We start from the raw sequence: 21799 nt of genomic DNA, 5'->3' as shown, positions 1-21799 counted from the left end.
AGGGTTTTTTGCACTCGTTACTCTTCAAATGGCTTTACCCCTTGCAGGGTGACAACGCATTAAATACTGGTTTTACAATTATAGCCTTGAACTGAAAACCACCATCAACACCAGTATCCAAACATGCATGGAATATAAGTGCGTTATACCATCGCGTGGACTTTATACTACCGCTCATTATCAAACAATATTTATATGTGCGCCTGATTAAATTATAGTCTTCTCCCGTTGCGTTTCATATCTAAAAATACCAAATTAGGATTTAGACTGGTATTTGGTAATTGCCCCGGCTCACGGTTGTGGACGTTCTTAGAAGTGTTATTATGATTTATTTTATTTTATTTTGGTTTTGAGTCTCTGTAAAAGAGGTGGACAAGTCGTTATCTAAATACATAAAAATATATGTTTTTGTTAGACTCCTTTCTACTGATTATGAGTCTCTTCTGCTGGTCGTGATAAGAATTCAGTGAACTACCGATATACAGTACCGGCGGGGATAGCACAAGTGGGGGCGGTGGTGGTGAAGGTTGTGGTGACATCATTTTTACTATATTTTAATAATTTTGGGCTAGATTTACACTCTATCAATTTCTTAAAAGTTCAGCTATTTTAGAGCATTGCTCGGTCGAATTCGCAAGCGTTACTATCTCAAGCTTGTTTGTCAAGTTTAGTTGATCAAAACTATATTCTTGATTTCTAGTCTACTTATAGCTATGTCTCGGATTAGGATAGAATGTGCAGTTGATTTTTAGAGTTCACGACATTCATCGATTGAAGACGAAGATCTATCGAGGAGAGCTTGGAGGAACTTCATCAACAAAAGGTATGTGGAGACTAAAACTTATCTATCACTCAGAAGTGTATTTCATGCTATCTCCTAATGAGACCAAGTCGTATAGCTATATACACTATTACATTATACACATTTCATATTCCGAGCCGAGTTTATCTCGCTTATCTATTTCTCAAAATACGAGTTGAAAGATTTTTGCGTTAATCATGTTCATCATCATTCTTGACGAGTTTAGTTGGAAACAATTTATTTGTTGTAAACTAAATATTAAGTCAAAAGATGATCATGTGGAAATTGCCTTGAAACATCTTACATGATTTGTGAGACAATCATTTGATGTCGACTTGGAAAGTTTCGTATTGATCATTTGATCACTTGAAAATTACTTAAAGCTAATAGGTTGTGTGAGATAGTTATTGTCGTTTTCTAAGGATGTTTCAATTATTAAAATGGGAGTTTAGAACAATTGACCATGTCTGGATACAACATGGTATGCGTACCCAGTATGTGAACTGTTTTGTAGTGATTCAGGTCCGGGAACCTTGTTTGCGTACCTAGTATGCAAACAATTTTAACTGTAAAGGTCCGGGAACTTTGTTTGCGTACCTAATATGCGAACGGTTCTATCTGAGTTGGGTCCAGGATGGCTGGTCGCGTACCTAATATGCGAACGGCTGGACAGACAAAGGTCCGGAGCTGTTGTTTACATACCTGGTTAGCGAATACAGTGGTTAAATTCTAAAATCGTTTAAGTATATTTCTCATACTCATGAACTAAAACATTTATGAATTAAGGAATGCAATCTTTGCAAACCGTGGCTTCATGTTCATGAATTGATTATTGTATAAGTACTTTGTACGATTACGAATCAATCCTATTTTGTTTCAATTTGTTCATATATATTTATATGAGATAGTGAACAATTGAAGAACTCTATTTCAAACACAATTAGATTCATTTGATTATCTTTCATGTTTGATTGATCATCATATTTGATCTGTAAGTGTTAGATGAATATGGTTAAGACAAAAGTGTTCATGTGGCTAACTTTGGTTAACTGTTATTGAGCCAACTCAGTATACACGTTTAGGTACGATTACCCATATCTAAATGAAGGTAAATTTCATTTATGTGTAACAAGCTAATACCATCTAAGGGTGGAGATTAATTGCTTTATATCTAATCAGACTTAGCATGAATCTTAAATCAAGATTTCATCTAACAGTGAATATTGGATGCTTTGTTACTAAGCTATCTTAGCTTTGACTATAAGCAAACACTGATCTGAAAGACTATATAAGGAGAACTCTAGCAACTGGAAAACCTAATCCCGACACTTTCATGTATCCTAGTAACGTACTAGAGTCGATTTTCGTTTAACCTAGGTTTTTCCAAAACCATATTAGGTTAACAACTTGATGACTTCATTTGGGATTCGTGAAGCCAGATCCAACTATTTTCTCTGTTGTTGCGTATTATGATCTGACTTGTTTTGTCGTATTGAGTACTATCTTCTCTAATATTTGCTCGAGATTTCTCTCCGATAGGTAAGATATAAAAAGTAATCACAAAGTTCTTCGTCTCAGACTTTGTGGTTCCACAATAACTTCTTCTACTACCATATAGTTAAGTTATTGTGAGGTGATTGATATTTCTTGTTATTGTGAGGAGATTTTTATATAATTGAAATATCACTGGTGTCTGGGTTATTTCTTTTCTGCATTATATTTTTATATAAGCCAACCCTGATTTGAAAAACTACATAAGGGAGAACTCGAGCAACTGGAGAACTTAATCCCGACACTTTCATGCATCATAGTTGCGTACTAGAGTCGATTTTCATTTAACCTAGGTTTTTCCAAAACCATATTAGGTTAACGACTTGATGACTTCATTTAGGATTCGTGAAGCCAGATCCAAGTATTTTCTCTGTAGTTGCGTACTCTGATCTTACTTGTTCTATCGTATTGAGTACTATCTTCTCTAATATTTGCTCGAGATTTATCTCCGATAGGTAAGATATAAAAATTAATCACAAAGTTCTTCGTCTCAGACTTTGTGGTTCCACAATAACTTCTTCTACTACCATATAGTTAAATTATTGTGAGGTGATTTATATTTCTAGGCTGCTCTTCGGGAGTATAAGACCGGATTATCAATTGGTTCCTGTTCATCTTGATTTATCATAAGACAGAACAAAACTTCATAGGTACTTTTGTGGGAGACAGATTTATCTATTAGAATAGACTTACCTGTGGGAGACGGATTTGTTTATAAATCTTCGACTTTAGGTCGTTAAAAATCTTAGTTGTGAGTGAGATCAGCTAAGGGAATCAAGTGCGCAGAATCCGGCGTGGTTTTAGAGGCGTAAGGAATGCGACTGTACCTTAATCGGTATGAGACTTGGTTAGGAATCAACTACATTCCAGTCAGAAGTTAACTTGTAGTAGGCTAGTGCCTGTAGCGGCTTAATACAATATGGTGTTCAAATCTGGAGTAGGTCCCAAGGTTTTTCTGCATTTGTGGTTTCCTTGTTAACAAAATTTCTAGTGTATGTGTTATTTCTTTTCCGAATTATATTTTTATATAATTGAAATATCACAAGTTGTGCGTAGTTTAGTCAGTTGATAAATCCGACCTTGTTTGTAGATATAACTTGATTGACGCGTGGGCATTGGTCTTTGGTACCGTCCAATTTATTTCTCATATCAACAAGGCTCATAGATTTCTATCTGTTTGATTTGCTGATTGAATTGAGAAATAGAGATAAAGCTCTTTGATATATCTCTTGATAGAGCACGCTATTAAGTTGTTGCTCTCGGAAATATATTAGAGTTCAGTTCATACAGATTGTCGAACGAATTATTGGGTATGGTTTGTTATACCCTCGTTTTTTCAATTGGTATCAGAGGAAGCAAACACGCTAATACCTCATAAGTCTGTATTTGTAGCAATCTGACTCTATGGACAGAAGTGCTATCTCTGACAATCGCATCACCAGGAGTAAAAAGTCTGTTTATTTGGAATCTATTAAAAAGAAAGAATTTTATGTATCGCATATAGATGAACATTTTGTTCCCATGAAACAACCAAATATTAATAAGTGTTACCCTTATTTTCTTACTGATGAGTCTGACTTTGATATAAAAAGGGAAGCATTCAAAGAAAGTGCAGTAATTCTAAAACAATCTAAAATTCAATCCACTGAAATTATTAGGCTAAAACACAAGGTCAATATGCTTATTGGTATGATTAATGATTGTGACTCTCAATTAAAGATTCCATTTGAAGAAAAAGCCGAAGTAAGCTTGTCAAGAAATTTACTCGAGGCTAAACTAGAGTAGAATGCTTTAAAGATTAAACGGCTATTGAGTAAATTCTCTATTCAATGCAAGGTTTTTTTTCTAAAGGTCTAATTTTATTTTTTTATTTCAGTTTCTTCTTTGATTTACAAATAAATACGATTCTGATAATATCTCACTATAGACTTGATTTCTCTGTATGATTCCAGTGAGATCTATGTAATTTAATCATTTGAAATCTCTTTATGATTATAATGAAACTGAACTGATGTAAAAATTGTGACCTGTCCTTCGGAAAATTCGTAGTAGCTCTCACTTTATAGCTAAGATCTAAAAACTTATTTGAGATTCGATATCAGCGAATCATTATCTTTATAACAAATCCATTTGATTCGAATTTCATCTACTATTAATTTCTTATTTCATCTAAACCAAGTACATCTGGTTTTTATTGTTTGATTTTATTATTTTGTTTTGTTTAGTGATAGCGAGTCACTAAAGTAGTTAATGGATGGATGTGATTTTGGAAGTGAAAGAGGTTTCAAAATTTGGAGTTATGTTTTTGTTGTGGTAAGCATTTTATTCTTAAAAATATGAAACTAGAACTGCTATATGTATGTATGTATATAATTTCTTTTTTGAGTATTTTGTTATGTGATGATAACATGTGTAATTTTCGTCCACACACCCAATTAGCATGTGTAACTTTCTTCTAAACATCCAATTAGCATGTGTAACTCGCAGTAACTTCTTCCAGTTTTGAGTATGTTTTTTCTTTCAATTAGCATGTGTTACTTGCGTCTCCATATCCAATAAGCATGTGTAACTTTCTTCTACACATCCAATTAGCATGTGTAACTCGCAGTTACACATAAATATAACTTCTTCCAGTTTTGAGTTTGTTTTTCATTCAATTAGCATGTGTAACTTGCATCTACATATCCAGTAAGCATGTGTTACTTGCTTTTAAAATCCAATTAACATGTGTAACTAGCAGTTACACATAAATATAGCTTCTTCTAGTTTTGAGTATGTTTTTATTTCAATTAGCATGTGTAACTTTCGTCTACACATCGAATTAGCATGTATAACTTGCGTCTACACATCCATATAGCTTGTATACTTGATCCGGGATTTTATGAGGTCTGAGTCTGTGTTTTTTATTTTTAATTAACATGTGTAACTTATCAATGTGAAGTTCAAAGTGTGATATCCTGAGCTGAGATGTAATTTTTTTTTATAAAATATTGACAATTAACATGCTACACTTATGTTAATAGAACATGCTTGCATGCTTATTTATGACATTATTATCTTTCTTCTACTTTCTTCCTAAAATGTGGTTCTTACTAGCTAATATTGGTTGGCAGGTGCTTTGACACTAACTAGTTTATCATTGTATCCAAAAGATCTAAGTGGAGGTGCCGTCTTCAGTGGATATATATACCTTTTGGTTCGTCAGTCATTGAACGCATCTCACCTAGTGTGAAGAAGGTACTTATCTTGTAACTCCTGATTACACCTTATATATGCAAGTTCATGGTAAATGGATATGTCAGATGCATGTGTAACGCTAAGTTACACAAGTAAGATGCATGTGTAACTCTAAGTTACACTAATTAGATGCATGTGTAATTTCAAGTTACACTACACATATGCACGTGTAACTTCTAATTACACTACACATATGCACGTGTAACTTCTAATTACACTTTTTTAGATGTATGTGAAACTGAAAATGCATGTGTAACTCTAAGTTACATTACTCAGATGCATGTTTAATTTCTAATTACACTACCCAGATGCATGTGTAACTTCTAATTACGCTATTTTAGATGCATGCGAAACTGATTTATGTATTGATGTATGTGTTGTTCTTTTAATCTCATCAAAGTTGATTTATGCGCTGATGTTTGTACTGTGGTGTTTGTACTGCTCTTTTAATTACGTTAATCTCATGGATGCTTATTTTATTTGCATATATGCAAGCATTTTGGAATCGATAATGATAAAAAGTGAAGGGAACATTTCTAGGATTTTATTTTACATATTTCGTGTTTTAGCTCATTTATTGTGTCCAATACCAATTGATAAACAAATAAATTATTGTTTCCATAACAACTGAATATATGTTTCGTTTTTGATGTGTAACTTTTGAGATACACATCCATGTGCATGTGTAACTTCTGGATACACATTCATTATGGATGTGTAACTTCTAAGTACACATTCCATATGGATGTGTAACTTTTCGTTACATTTGTTATGCGGATGTGTAACTTCTCGTTACACATGCCACACGGATGTGTCGGGAGGTGGTGGTGGTGGGAGGCATTGGTGGTCGGAGGTAGTGTTAGGCGGTGGCAATGGTGGTGAGAAGCGGTGGTGGTGGTGGGGACATCATTTTACTATCATTTTAATAATTGAATTTAAATTTTATTTAATTAAGGAGTTGACAATATACATAAGGGTATGAACGTATTTTAATAATTCAGAGTCTAAATTTAAACTTCTTTTAATTAGGGGCCTCTTATTATGGGTAACTCATGGGTGGGGCCTTAACCCAATTTCCCCTTTTTAATAATTCAGATCTTAATTTAAATTTGGAAAATTAGGCTAAGGCCCCCAAAAAATATTGTTCTTATTGTCAGGCCCAAGATATATTTCAGTTTCTGTGACACCCAAAATTATCCGAAATTATTAAAAATCCCTGCATAACTCGTTATGCATCCTATTTTTTCAGGGGTATAATTGGTAAGGAAAGTTAAATATAACACATCTACAAAACCGCGCCTTGAAATTTTACAAATTTTATCTCGTTGAAAAGCTTGTAATGATATCTACGCAACGAGTATAAACAACAATATCAGATTTAAGTTTCTTATGAAAAAATTGGAGGCGATAATTCTTTTAGGAAAAAAATTCCGAAAACTGATTACATAATCGTTATGCAGCCACCAAAAAAGATGCATAACACAATACGCAGACACTACAAAATATGCATAACACCTTATGCACCCATAACACCACTAATTTAGTTATGCAATCACTAAAACGTTGTATATGCCTAAATCCAACACGAAAAATAGACGCACAACGAATTATGCAACCATTTTATAACAAGTTATGCATCTATAACAAGTCATGTAGCTGTTTTTTTGGTCCATTTTAGTGGATACAAAAAAAATTGATGCATAATGCATTATACGGCCATATTCTCGGATGCATATCAGGTTATTAATCTATTTTCTCGATGCATAAAAGATTATGCAACAATTCTCTATTTCACGACTAACAAAAAATATGTTGGATAATGCGTTATGTATCCATTTTCTCTACTGCATAACGAGTTATGCAGACATTTTCTCGACTGCATGACAGGTTATGCAGTCATAACAACATCATCTTCTTCTTCGTTCTTCTTCTCCTTGAACTCCTCATGGTCGTAACATCATCTTCTTGCTACTTACCATCTTCCCTGTAACTCAAATCACAAATTTAGGACACCACACATACATCCATACACCCATCAGGACCATTACCTTTCTTCAAACCTAACTTTAATTTCTCATGAACCCTAATTCTCCAAATCATAATTACAGTATCAAACAAATAGGGTTTATTCTCGATAACCTCAGGAAAACCAAATCGAAACGCGAATAACTTCATGCAAAAACGATGGAATTAGACCTAGAAAACCATTGAATCAGCTCTACTCATTGAAAATTGAAATAAGATCACAGATTTAAAACCTAAAAATGGAATCACTTTGAATCTTCTTCCAAAAATCTTATCAATTAACGGAAACAACATGATTATCTTCGATTAATTTCACCATGTTCTCTATGCAAGATAAGGTAATCATAAGAAACAAAAGACGCAAGGAAAAAGGAAGTCACAAAGAAAAAAAAAACGAGGAAGAAAAAGCAAAGAGATAATTTTAGAAAATATGGGTGTGAGGGAAATTTTAAAATAGCTGCGTGCGTGAAGTTTTCTGCCCGTGAGTTTCACGGTGAAAAAAATCTGAGAAATGGGTCTAGTTAGGGGTGAGGAAGTTTTCTGCCCGTGAGTTCACGGTGAAAAAAAATCTACCTAACTGACAATCAGTACAAAAGATAGGCTGTTTTGCAAGATTAACAGCTAACCTATGACAAACTCTTTGTAAAGATTGAAAGGAATGATGTCCAAGTCTTTTGTGTAGAGTTGAAGCAGAAACTTTGACAGCAGCAAGAACTGTAGGAGAAGCAGCATCTGAATGAGAAGTAAATGTTGATGAAGCTCTAGATGTATCAGACAAATGCATTGGATAGAGTCCATTCCTACTCTGCCCTTGAAAAATACTCCTCCCAGATTTGAGATCCTTAATATAGAATTTGTCAGCCTCAAAAGTTATACTACAGTTATTAGCTTTAGTAAACTTATGTACTGAAAGTAACTTGTGGGAAGCTGTAGGTACATGTAATATAGTTGATAAAACAACTTTATTATTAGATAAAAATTTTGTAGTACCTAAGTCAGCTATTGACATACCTTCACCACTTGCTGTAGAAACTTGTTCATTCCCGTTGTAAGAATGGCACTCAGTTAAGTCAGAAGAATCAGAAGTTATATGAATTGTTGCACCACTATCAGCATACCATGGGTTTTTTCCAAGAATGTCAGCTGAAGCCATCATAGCATGTAGATTTTGTGGAACTGGCCTGCCTTGGTATGAAAAACTCATCATGTGATGACACTCAATAGCAGGATGACCAGCTTTAAAGCAGATCTGACAGAAAACAGGATTCTGAGATAATCTTGGTACAGCAGGAGAGCCAAATGGATTTCTCATTGGAAAATTGGATGCAGATGAAGTAGAAGGGGATGTATGGTTGTATGAAGTAGAAGGGGATGCATTGTTGTATGAAGGTGGATATGGTCCGTAAGAAGTGGATGGTCTAAATGATGGAGAAAATCTTGGTGGAAGATATGGTTGGGGAGGAGGGAATCTTGGTGGATAAGAGGGTTTATATGGTCTAAAAGCTACAAATACTTTTGATTCATCAGGAAGAATAGCTGACTTAGATATATCCTTTAAGATAATTTCTTCACTCACTAATAGGTTATGAAGTTCTCCAATAGTAACAGGTGGATTTCTAACTCGAATCGAAGTTGATAAAGAATCAAACATGGAGTTAAGACCATTGAGAATGTAAACTATCATCTCATTATCACCAATTGTAGATCCAGCTGGTGAAAGAGAATCTGAGATTTTTTTGATCTCATTCAAAAAATTGATGATAGATGTGTTACCTTGTTTAAGATAAGACAATTTCATCCTGAGTTGAAGAACGTGAGTTGAAGAAACAGTTGCAAATCGTTCCTCAATTGGTTTCTTGAGATCAAAAGACGTTGTTGGTCCTGCAACATATGAGATGACATTTTCTGAGATAGTCAACTGAATCCAGAGAGCTAGGGTTTGATCTTCAACATTCCAATGAGTGTATTCATGATTAATCGTTTCTTCAGGATCAGCATTACGAGCAGCATACACAAATTTGAGTGGACAAGGATATGAGCCATCAATAAAACGAAGAACATTAAATCTTTTGAATAAAGGTAAAAGTAAAGCTTTCCATGTTAAAAAATTGTGATCTTGTAGCTTTAAAGGTACTATGTGAGAGATAGTATTGAGAGGAATCTTTGAAATATTGGATTCCATTGAAGAAACAGTGAAAGAAAATCAAGAAAATTTGCAGGTGTTGAAAAAAAAATGTGGTTTTAATGGCGGAAGCAAAAGAAATGGAAATCTCGCTCTTATGGGTCTGATACCATGATGAATTATTGAAGATGAGGAAAAGATTATTTTGATAACACAAACAAGAGAAGAGTACAAAGTACTTACAGTCAATAATCACAAACCGACCATGACATTACACTGAACGTGAAAGAAGGAAAGAGTAACCGGTAGGTAACCTGTACGGAGAAGTACAGCTAATATACAGTTGTCACTAACATAAATCAATCACAGCACACAGTACTAAGCTCAGGGCACTCCTAGACTAGCTTTAGTTTCAATTCTTCTATCACTTTTGACAACGACCGTCCAGAAAAGACCAGTTGACTACTGCACAGAGGAAGTGCTCGACAACATGTATCAAAAGATTCAAAACCCACTTTATTCGAATCTTGTAGTAGTTTGGACTTTGGAGTACCAAGCAAAACCTCAAATCCAACAATTAAACATCAATCAACAGAGTAGTCGTCAGCATGTGGAGTCCATGACTCCAATCCAACTGTCTCAATTGCATCATTTATGGGTTTTGCTACTAGAAAACTTGCAGAAATTGAACAGAATTTCCACAGCTTTCTGGAATGCCTTCTTTTGCGGGAGTTACAGTAATTCTAGATATGACAACATCCCAAGTAAATGATGCCTATTTCCTACAGATGGGTGTAAATTTTTGTTACAAGTTTTAGACTTACCAAACAGTTGCAAATTTTGAAGGACCGACTAAATCTCAGTCTGCCTTGTGCTGATTTACGAATTCTGCTTTGTGCCATTTTTATTACCATTGTTACATCATTCACTCTATTTTCTCTTTCTTTTGATCGACTAGTGGAAGGAGCGAAGAATTCACTCATGATAGAGCATAATCTAAATTTTCTAACTTGCATTCAGTGCACTAATCAGATGAGCGTCGTGCGTTACAAAATTTTGGCAACTAACCCAGTTGGATATCCAACAATGGAATTCCATGTGCATATAAACCAATGAGTATTTTTATTGGTTTAGTAAAATGGCTACTCTTTATTCAGTATCAAAAAAGACTAACTTATGCTAGATGTACTGCATAAAATTAAAAAAACCAAAGAAAACGGTGAATTACAGCATGATGCATGATCACCATATGATACGGACTTCTGACAAACTAACCCCACTTGTATTTGCCAGAAACAACTCGCCTGCAACATCTCATCCATTTGGATAAACCTTTAACTTATGCAGAGCTGTAATATGGCAAGTGATGGAACTCCCTTCTCTAGAATACATAAATTTTCTTGAATTCATTTGTGTATTGTTATTTACGTGGCTGACAAGGATTTCTAATCTACTGAAGGAAGAAAAAGGATGTGACTGTTATCAGCAAACCACTCGAGATTTGGGACAGTGACAACTTCTTCCCCTATTTGTTTGTATTAACAAACTGTATCAATCATGTTACCTGGGATTGACTGGCAACTGATGTCTCAGAAAGTTCACTTGCATGTCCTCCAAATTTGGGATGGATGAAAGTTGCTCCTCCAAAACTCTTAGCAAATCATAATATTCAGCAAATGCAGGTTGTGACTGAAAACACAAACAACATTTAAGAAGATATCGTCTACTGGTTGGTAGGAAATGACAGGTAGTAACTATGAAATCCAAATGGGAATTTTACTAAACAAAATATACCTGAAGAGTGATGCTATATGCTTTCCATAACCTCATATCATGTCGAAAAAGGTCAAAAAGAACCTGCACAGGATGAAAACATGCTTAAAATATTCCTCATTCAGAATGGACATGAGACATACAGAACTCATTATTATTATTTTGGTGTTCTCACTGACAGATAATATTCAGTAATAGAGTAGCAGAAGTTATTGCCAGGTTTAGTAGAGTTCCGAATGAAATGCCATATGGTACGATATAACCCTATTTTTTCGGTTGAATACCTCATTGACTGAAACAATGTAAATATCTAGTTGGAAATGAAGCTTCTAGTTCAAATAAGTAATGCTTTCATTAATGAACTACCATTTAACGATTATTTTGATGTTGTGAATTCCTTGACACTAGGTGTAACCCATGCAATGCACTAATGCAACACCATGGAACCTCTAATGCTCAATGATTACAAGGCGTTAATTTCAACCATTGATGCATTGTTGACACCTCATCCAGCTGGTGGTTTGGTGGAAGGTTATAGATTTCACGTCAATCATCGATGTGTAAAAACACCCAAAGCGTGCTATCATGCATTTCCCATAGGTAGAATAGCTAAGATGGACATGCTGACATATCTCGTGAAGAAATCAAAGTAAATGCTAAATGCATTAGAATTACAACTTGAAAGGTTGTATCATGTTATGCAGCATAACACGATGGACAGCAGAAGCCACTCATACCTCCGAACGCCTTAAAAGAGTAGCCAAGACGACTATCCACTCTTTAAACTTGACAGAGCACATATGCGCCAACAGAAATTCAGCGTCCAAGCGGCTCTGCAGGGTACCCATTTGCAGCTGCAAACAATAGGAGAGATAAGATAATGCTGATGCAAGATTTGACAAATAGCATGCGAATCATATATCATACAGTCATATCAAATATAGAATTTGCGTCCAACATGTTGCACCAAATAAATACAGATAAATAACTAAATAATAAAATGGCAGTCGAACCTTTTCACCAATTAATTCAAGTCCTGAAGCAAAATTTTCTAGGCGAGCAGACCCACTTCTTTCCCGTTGAAGATACTCCTAAATAAGTTGGAAGAAATTAAGATATTTCTGAGTTTCTATGGCTGAACAAAGGAGGCAAAAGAAGAGTTCAGGTATTCCTATAAAAATTGGGAGATGCTCACCACCAGATCAAATTGTGTACCCTTTACGAATGCAACAAGTTTAGAAAGCTCTTTTCCCGACATCAAGTAGCTAGCATGGTTTTCCAGTATGCTCTTAACAGAAGCGACATGTGCACTCTGTTTTTTGACTGAGGTACTGCTGCAATAAAGAAAAAATTATCTACTTTAAGAGCTCAAAAGATTAGAGTAGCAAAAAAGAAAATAAGACAACTTCTGACAACAATTTGGAAAAAAGACTAAATACTACTCCCTCCGTCCCACTATTAATTGACCTACTTTATAACTAAATTTAGTTATAAAGTAGGTCAATTAATAGTGGGATGGAGGTAGTACATTTGTCTTCCAATTTTGTAACTACCTACAGCGTTCCTAAGACTCTACATGCCACTGAGTACATTTTACATTAATGGTGTACTTTCCAAATTCAAAAATTAACTGGAAAAAGCAGAAGTAAAAACATTTGTTGAAATTGGTGAGAAGAGTTGGCAAACGACAAGGAAGATCAGAAACGAAGAGGTACAGGAACAAAAAAACAAATAAAGGGTGAGAAACTCAATAAAAAACTGATAGGAAGTAAAAAACAAACAAAAAAAAAAACAGATAAAAAACAAAGAAAGAAAAGAATAAACTCTGGACCATTTCAAGTCACGGCCCTACAGTTTTGGCTGATTTTCTGTTATTATATGCAAACTCAAGCTTTGGTGTGCTGTGTTTTCAATATACTACCTACGCAATTATGCATCACTACAGCTCCATGGGTCTATACTTGGCAAGATTACAGATGGGGCAAAAGTATCTGTAAGACTTACCAGTATATAGCATGCTGCAGTCCTATACCATCTCCGCTGAAAGCACTCCTCGAACAACCTGCAGTTATAACAAGACAGCCATAATGATGATTACGAACAACAAGAAAAGCAGGACGAGAAGTAGTTCAGAATAGAAAAGAACATACTCTGTTGATCTTCCAGCGGCAGCAAACAAATCTGCCCAGTGTCGCCCATCAGTTTTTCTGGCAACACTTACAACTACATCATGATATTCAGGAAAATTTCGGATCAAATCACAGGTCTTCTCCAGAAGAGAGAAGGCGGTAGTACTTTTGGGAATTGCCTGGTTTTTGCTTGAACTTTGCCTGTGACGAAGTACCATCATAAAAATATTGAGAACTGAAGTTGACATAGAAAAAAACATTTAGCAAGTCTCAAGCAAAAAACAACAGAACCTCTAGAACTTGAAAGATACTCCAATAAGGTGAACTGTAAAGTTCATTTATATAGGAGACATCAATGGACATGTTTTAATTTAGAACTCTATGTCGTTTGAGCTCAGGTAGCTCAATCATAATAACAGGGCAATCAGCAAGTGATACGTTCAGTTGTTGACCTAGTAAGCGATATGCAGCTTCAGCTCTCTGCAAATTAAATCCACATATGCTTATTCATGGCAGCGTTTTTACATATGGATATGGGCAACTTGGTTTAATTACTACAGGCAATTGGATAAACTAGAAGTCAGCTTCGCATCCCTCGTCTTAGAACATTTTCCCCATCTTGCTTTAAATTAGCACCTTCACATAACAATTTGCGAGTACTCCAGAAAATTCCGCGAACGACTTTCATGATGCCAAACATTCATACAAGGAATACCTGGATATTTCAGCATCAAAAACAGTAAAAAGGAGCCACTCCAAGCAGTGTGAAAAGTGAGGCTTTTCTGCAGATAAACGAGCTAACCGTAAAGCTTCCTCATTTTTGTTCCTCTGTTGGATAAAAAACATAGAAACAAAATATAAGAACATATACAAGATGTGGCAACAAGTATTATTACTAGGTTGTACACGATAAGGGCACTGATCCTTGGCTCATCTATCTCAAGTTCAGTAGCATTTTGATGTCCCAAACATAAACCTTATGGAGATGATAAAATTCACAGCTTGTGGTAATTTAACACTGTAATTAGGAATATGCTACAAAGCTAAGACCTCTAAATACTAGAAAAGCAACAATTGACCTAGGTTCCTGAAGAAGGTAGCGCAGTAAGCAATGCAATATAGTTTGAGCCTGGGGGGTAGGCTCGAAACAAGGAAACTCTGTGCACGCTGAAAATGACATTCTTTGGGAAACACCCACAACAACCCCAGCATTTGGAAGAAGGCCCAGAGGATAAACCTCACGATCAAATTCCAATTCTGGATCCAACTGACGCAAAGACAGCAAGTATTACAATGTAAATTGGCTAGCAAAGATTCCAAATTAGCACAATACCCATTCCGTTATCAAATTTAACTTTTAAAAGATTTGCTAGAATTTCAAGATAATAAATAAATTAGAATTTTAAGATGATAAACAGAAGTCCTTGCATCATCTACATGAATCTAGAACGAAAACTGAACATGTGATCAAATTTCAATGCAGCTCCAGGGACATAAATCCTAGTTCAAATTCTTTTTGAATTGCTTCAAGGTCTTTGGCATTTTGGTAGAAACATCTTAGAAGCATATCAAACCACCAAACGGATATATGAACAAAGAGCCAACAACGGTATCCCAGGTCTACTGGAATACAGATGTATAATAGTACATTGTCTCCAAACATCACAGCTTCTAATTTGACAAGTTATTTACACAGATGGCATAAAATTTGAAATTTAGATCGACATAACAAAATTAATAATGTCAAGTAATACCACTACCTGAAGAAGTTTCTTTACAGTATTTCTATAATAACCATACCCTTTTGTCATTTTTGACAAGTTCTTTTGCAGATACACATGATGTCAGAAAAAGGTTTACGATTCTACAGAGGTGAGATTGACAAGTTCTTTTGCATATGCATATGATGTCAGAAAAAGGTTTACGATTCTACAGAGGTGAGATACAAAGATTGTTGTTTTGAGAAGAATTTATTATAATTTTTATGGAGTAACCAGGTCAACATACTCATATCCATGTACTTAAATGGGGGTGTAGCAATACCTGCAAGAAATCCTCCTGCTTAAACGGATCGACACCAGGAGACGGATACCAAACCTGTAATAATAAGCTTCCACGAAGGATCAACATTAGCCTAGCAAACATGAGTAAATATACAATGTAGAAAGACTACACTCAGTCCTAGATAAAGATTTTCAAAAACAAGGTTTGGATGTGCATTACCTGCATCCCGCGATGGCCATAATTCAACCATGACACTTCCTCAATCAGATTTGCTTTCTCTTCAGATTGCCCACAAGTAACCCAAAACAGTTCTACTGAATCTGTCAGCTCTCTCTCACGCCCTTCATCCAAATCAAGCAACGAAAGCTCCCCATTTGTTCGCAGAATCAAACATCTGAAAGTTGAGATATATCATTCAGCCACCTCCTCTACGTCAGTTTCTAAACAGAAATTCAGTTATCATGTGAAGAACATACCTAGAGGGTTGTCTGACTAAAGAATCAGATAAGGATGAAAAGTTTTGTTTAGACGAATATTCACTTGAATGCTGCTCAGGAATGAAACGCATAGCTGCAGGATGGTTCTTTGCAGTCATGATCGATAGCTCTCGTACTGTAGAAAGCTGTATGTCATTTTATTACTTACAAATGCTTATAATGTAGATATTCTAATGAAGTGCTTTGTTTTCTTCTGTTTTCTTGTCAATGCAAATGAAAACTCAAAAAAGATAAAAACCGTTCAGGAAATGTCGCTTAAGGGGTTCTTCTACCTGTAAAATTGGAGTATTAGATGGTGAAAGTTCCCCCATGATTTTCACGTAAAATATATGAACATCCAATGGCCGATATGTAACGAGTATGTAATCTTCAAACACGTCCATAACAATTGGCTTGCCGAGCAATGTTTTCCGACAAAGTAGAGAACTCTGATCAAGATGATATCTTGGATAAAACAACTCATACCTACAAGGCATCAAGTAAAAAGTTACTTCTCCAAGATTACTATGTACCACCAGTAAGCAAATGAAATAGTACTCATTATTTTGGAACCTGGGCAACAAAAACCAGGTGATGCTACGTATGGCACAGGTTGAAGGTTGTATAGATTCTAGACAAAGAATTTTCATGCTTTAAAATGCAAACGACGCATTGAGGGCTGCCCACGTTACATGGCCTTAAAGCATGTAAACCAGCCAACTAAATGATGAGAAATATTGCTTTGGACACAGTGCACCTATTTGACATTTATGTCCACGAATCCAATAAGGCATCCACAACTTTCGAACATCAAATAAACTGTATTGATGAACTAAAAGTAAACGAACTCTGGCATACACTGACACTTCTACCACACCTATTAGAAGAATCAGGTAAAAGTACGGGATATTACGACCCAAAGAAAGCACCCACATGTTAGAGGAGCTGACATAGTTGCAGATAACAACAATTTTACCCAACCATAACAAGCCTTTACTCTGGATCTTTTGCTCTTGGGTAATATCTCCAAACACACGCCATTTTTTGTAGCGTATATCATACAGTATAAGCCCATGTTGACCAGCAACTGCTAAGAGCGTCCACAGTGGTGCGAGCATAACTAAAGACCAAAGACTAAAAAAAAAGATCAAATTTGGGTTTAGTCCGTCCTGTGGCGTAGCGGGTGACGAGTAAATTTGGTCGCGCGTTGATATAAAGTCCGCTTCATCGTCCAGCGTAGATAAAGATTACGCCTGGCATGGGGCGTTGATAAAGATAACGCCTGGTATGGGGCGTTGATAAAGACAACGCCTGTATGGGGCGTGAACTATAACAACGCCTGGTGTGTGGGACGGAGATTATACGTTCGCCCGGATCCAAAAAAAAAAAAAAAGAATGGGGCGTTGATAAAGACAACGCCCCAAGCAAAGTTTTGTAAACTTTTCAAATTTGGGTTCATCACTATATCAACGCCCCATTCAAATTTGGTGTCCGGCGTTGATTATACCAACGCCCCATCCAGGCGGACATTATATCAACGCCCCATGCCAGGCGTTGATTATACCAACCCCCCATTCAGGCGGACATTATACCAACGCCCCCATCCAGGCGGACATTATACCAACGCCTGCATCAGGCGTTAACTTTACGAACGCGCGGCTACAGGCGGACATTATACCAACGCCCGTCGGGTAGGCGGACATTATATAAACGCCCGACTATATTTGGATTTGGTCTTAATCGCCGACCAAATTTGGTCCGAGTTTTACTCTTTGATCAAATTTTGATCGATGGTCCGTCCCACTACGCCAGCCCACTCGACACCAAATTTGGGTTTAGTCGTCCACTGCAGTTGCTCTAAGTACATTCCATCCTTGCTAGCAGCCACATGTAGAACCGGCCAATTTTGAGAGATATAAGACACCTGGGTAGCAACCATAGTTACATCAGGAATGTACCTCTGATTTACAGCCATCAGAAAGCAGGTTATTCAAAGTAACAGGTTTATAGCTTTTAACACATACAGGAAGGCTAAGATGGAGTATCTTGAGTTCATCAGTATCTTCAGACTGCACAACAAGCAACCTGTCTTCGCTGTAAATCACTTGACGAATATGTGTTGTGCCCGAAACCCCTCTATTGAAACAACATTTTCCAAAAGAAAATGAAAGAATCCTCTCCATAGACCCTTCCTCAATAGCATAAAGCCTGTAACCGTATTCATCCCACTGCATAACTGAGGTCCCGCTCATAAGAGGTTCATATTTAAAATCTTGGTTTGGTTTCACCACTGGCGAAGAGGCAGAGGATAAACCAATTTGTCGAATTGTACACATCAAACGACAACCAGAAAGGGACCAAACTGTAAGTCCTCTCAACTTCCAGCCAACTGCAAAAGCAGAATTATCAGGTGCCCATTCTATACAACTGACTGAACCAGTGTCTTCCATGGAATACCTGCATTCAGGAATCATAAGATTATGATCACAGATCCTACTAGAAGTTTTCATAACTTAAATGAACAAAAAAAAAGATAGGCTTCGGAGGCACGAATCGGAGAACAATGTCCAACATATTGACCAGCTGATGCTTGAAATGATCCCCTAATGCAGTAGCAGTGATATATCCAAACAGAACAGTGACTTCAAACTAGTGTGGTACTGAAATTCCAAAACTCAAGAGTAGAGATAAAACGAGAAGCAATCTAGTTTTCTGAATAAACTTGATCTTATCAATCAAATATATGTACAAAAGCTTACAGAGGGTTCACAAGAAGAAAAGTACAACGCAAAGATGCAATAATAACTACATGGGGATATTATTCCTAAATCAACATGACTGCAGATCTTATTTTAGGTACAGACCATATCTCAGAGACATTTGAACTACTTTATCCCGTTTTTACATAGAATGGAGTTAACTGGATAACTTCTTCGCATATTAAGCATTCTTATATAATTCATTACTCCTGGTTATCAATTGGAATTAGTTGCAAAGACCAGCAGATTACACCAATATATTCGGTGTTAAGCAGTCATGCTACAGTTCCCACATATCATCCACAAAGGAACTGAACAGAGAATAGCTTTGGTTACGATATACAACATCAACGTATAACAGATTATACCCCCATTACAAGTCAGAAGAACGAGCAACAAGCCAAAGCTGAGTCATGAAATAAATTTCGCACATCAGAAAAGATGCATGTACCAGTGATTTGCACTTACCCCCAGTCATACAAAGACACAGTTCGAAGCAGAGAAGCAGACTCTGCCAAGTCATATAACTCAACAAGCCCTCTTTTGCTGCCAACTGCAAGGATTTGTTGGTCTGAGGCTACTGAAACACACACAGCATCTCCTGAATCCAGCCATCTTTCAGCTTTAATAGACTCAATTTGCTTCAAACCTTTCTTACTAACCGAACACAGTGCAAGTTGTCCATCAGAGTATAATACAACTAGAAGCCTCAGTAGCAAAGAGAAATCCAGCTGCGTAATAGCAGAACGGTTGCTGAAAACCTGGGTAGCTGCTATGTCTCTTTTAACCCCTTCTGAAGATCGCCCATTCTCTAAAAATTGGGACGGTTGAGTGATATCATCACTATCACGTGGGCTATAATCAAGTTCAAAGATTCCAGAGAACTGTACCAAAGAAGTAAGTTAGGTTATACAAAAAAAAAAAGTAGAACAGTATAATTTCAAAGCTTCTAAGTGGAGAATCTACGCAGTGCTAATTGACATTCCCTAGCAAATTATTTTGATCAATTAAAAAAAATGAAACTCCATCAAACAAAATCCACACACACCTCCCCTTTCCAGGATATAAGTTGTAAGGATCCATCTGAAAGTCCAACAAGAAGATGTTTGTTGTCACACACAATATTGCTCCTGAAAGAACATGGGTAAGCATAACCCAGAACGATAGTTCCCAAAACTATATAAATAAATGTAGATAAAAATAGTTTGAAACATCTCTTACATTGCTAAATTCTTATCTGCGAAGGGAACTTGCTCATTAAGAACTAGATTAATATTTGCAAGAAACAGCCTAGAAGGTTGCTTCCCCCCAACCTGTAGTCTCTTTTCAGTAAACTGAACCTTAAAAATATGGAGGAAGAATGAAGACGTCTGCAAAAATAAATTGAAAATCGTAAGTGGTCATCATACTTAAGAATGTAAAGAGAAATATGTCATGACAAAGCAAATGTGAACTTCATTTAACTAATTGAAAGAAGCGCTTTGTAAGCATATAATTATAGCACTAACATATCCAATGGTAGATGGTTAAATATATAGCATTTCCATGTTAGAGGCTTGATAGATTAAACCGTAGTCAAGTCACCTCATAATATAATATGAAAATTTTAAAAGGGATCACAACAAAGCTTTTCGGTATACAACATTTTATTTCAGTTCCAAACAAGAAGGTTGTTTCTTACTTTATGCATTTAGTTTACAAACATCTCTTGTCATCAACCAAAGATTTAACCCTTAAAGTCCAAGGCAACACTTGAGAATGATCTATAAAAACTATTCAAGTAACAGGCTTACCTCTCTATAATTGATTTTCGGTTTATATATTATTCCACTCTAGTGACACAAAATGCTTTTAAAGAATAGAGGAAAATTTAAAAAAAAAAAAATGCTTACCACTAGTGCAATCAATTTGGTATCCGGACTCCAAACAGCCTGTACATACTCTCCTTCAAGTTGTACTGATTCCGAATCTCTCTTGTACTTTCCTAGTCTGATCTTATGCTGATTCAGAAAATGCAGAGTGTCAATTACCAAAATGGTTAAAGTAAATAGAAGAAAAAAAGAAGAAAAAAAATGATGATAAATATGAACTGAAACTGAAACCGATCTCGATACCTGGGAACAGCTCCAGAGCTCTAAATGAGAAGGAGCAACAACAAGTAAGAGACGATTGATAAGTTTGATGTAAACGATCTTCTGTGAAACAGGACATAGTCCAGGTTCAAGAGGGATGACTTGAGGCCATCCGTATGCCATATACATCTTGAATTTTCTAAAATCAAAATTCTGCTCGGTTTAATTTTTATTGTAACTAAAATCAATCAGCATTCAAATGGAAGATGAAGAAGAGTGAGAAAGATCAGAGAGATATTAAGAAAGAGCATTTTGATAACAGGAGATGAAGAAAATTATCAAATCTGAAAATGAATCTGAAAAACCCAATTTGGCAGATCGGCTTTGGGGGGTTCTCTAATTGGCTCCAATTGTAAGTTAGAAATTTACGCTTTGACTTTGTACTAGTAAGAAACCCGTGGTATGCACCGCCGAGCGCATGGTTAGCTTCAAATTACCAAAACATTAGCTTTTGTGTTTGTCCGCTAAATTTACACCAGATCACCGCTGCCGACCGAAAAAAAATGAAACACCATCATGCATAATGGTGTGATAAAGTTAAAATTGATATGCGTCTAATTAATTTATGGTAGTTTGTATAAATTTTTTCCATTTTTTATGTATGTTTTGTGGTGGTTTGCATCAGTTTATCCTATTTGCTATACATTCTTTGTGTTGGTTTGCATCAATTTCCCCCATGTATTATGCATCTTTTGAGGTGCTATGCATAATGGCTGTGCATTAAATTTTAAAAATATAAACACGATCGAATTTTTCATAAAAATTCTAAATTTTATATTGTTGTTTGTA

General features: G+C 35.9%; 1 pseudogene; it reads right to left on the bottom strand.

Moving 5' to 3' along the window:
- Positions 1-10816: 10816 nt before the first annotated feature.
- Positions 10817-21500, bottom strand: LOC113358515 (annotated as a pseudogene).
- Between the last annotated feature and the right edge of the window lie 299 nt (positions 21501-21799).

The sequence above is a fragment of the Papaver somniferum genome, chromosome 3 (genome assembly GCF_003573695.1).
Source record: "Papaver somniferum cultivar HN1 chromosome 3, ASM357369v1, whole genome shotgun sequence".
Classification (NCBI taxonomy): domain Eukaryota; kingdom Viridiplantae; phylum Streptophyta; class Magnoliopsida; order Ranunculales; family Papaveraceae; genus Papaver; species Papaver somniferum.
The sequence above is the reverse complement of the archived record's forward strand: the minus strand, read 5'-3'. Positions and strand labels throughout refer to the sequence as shown.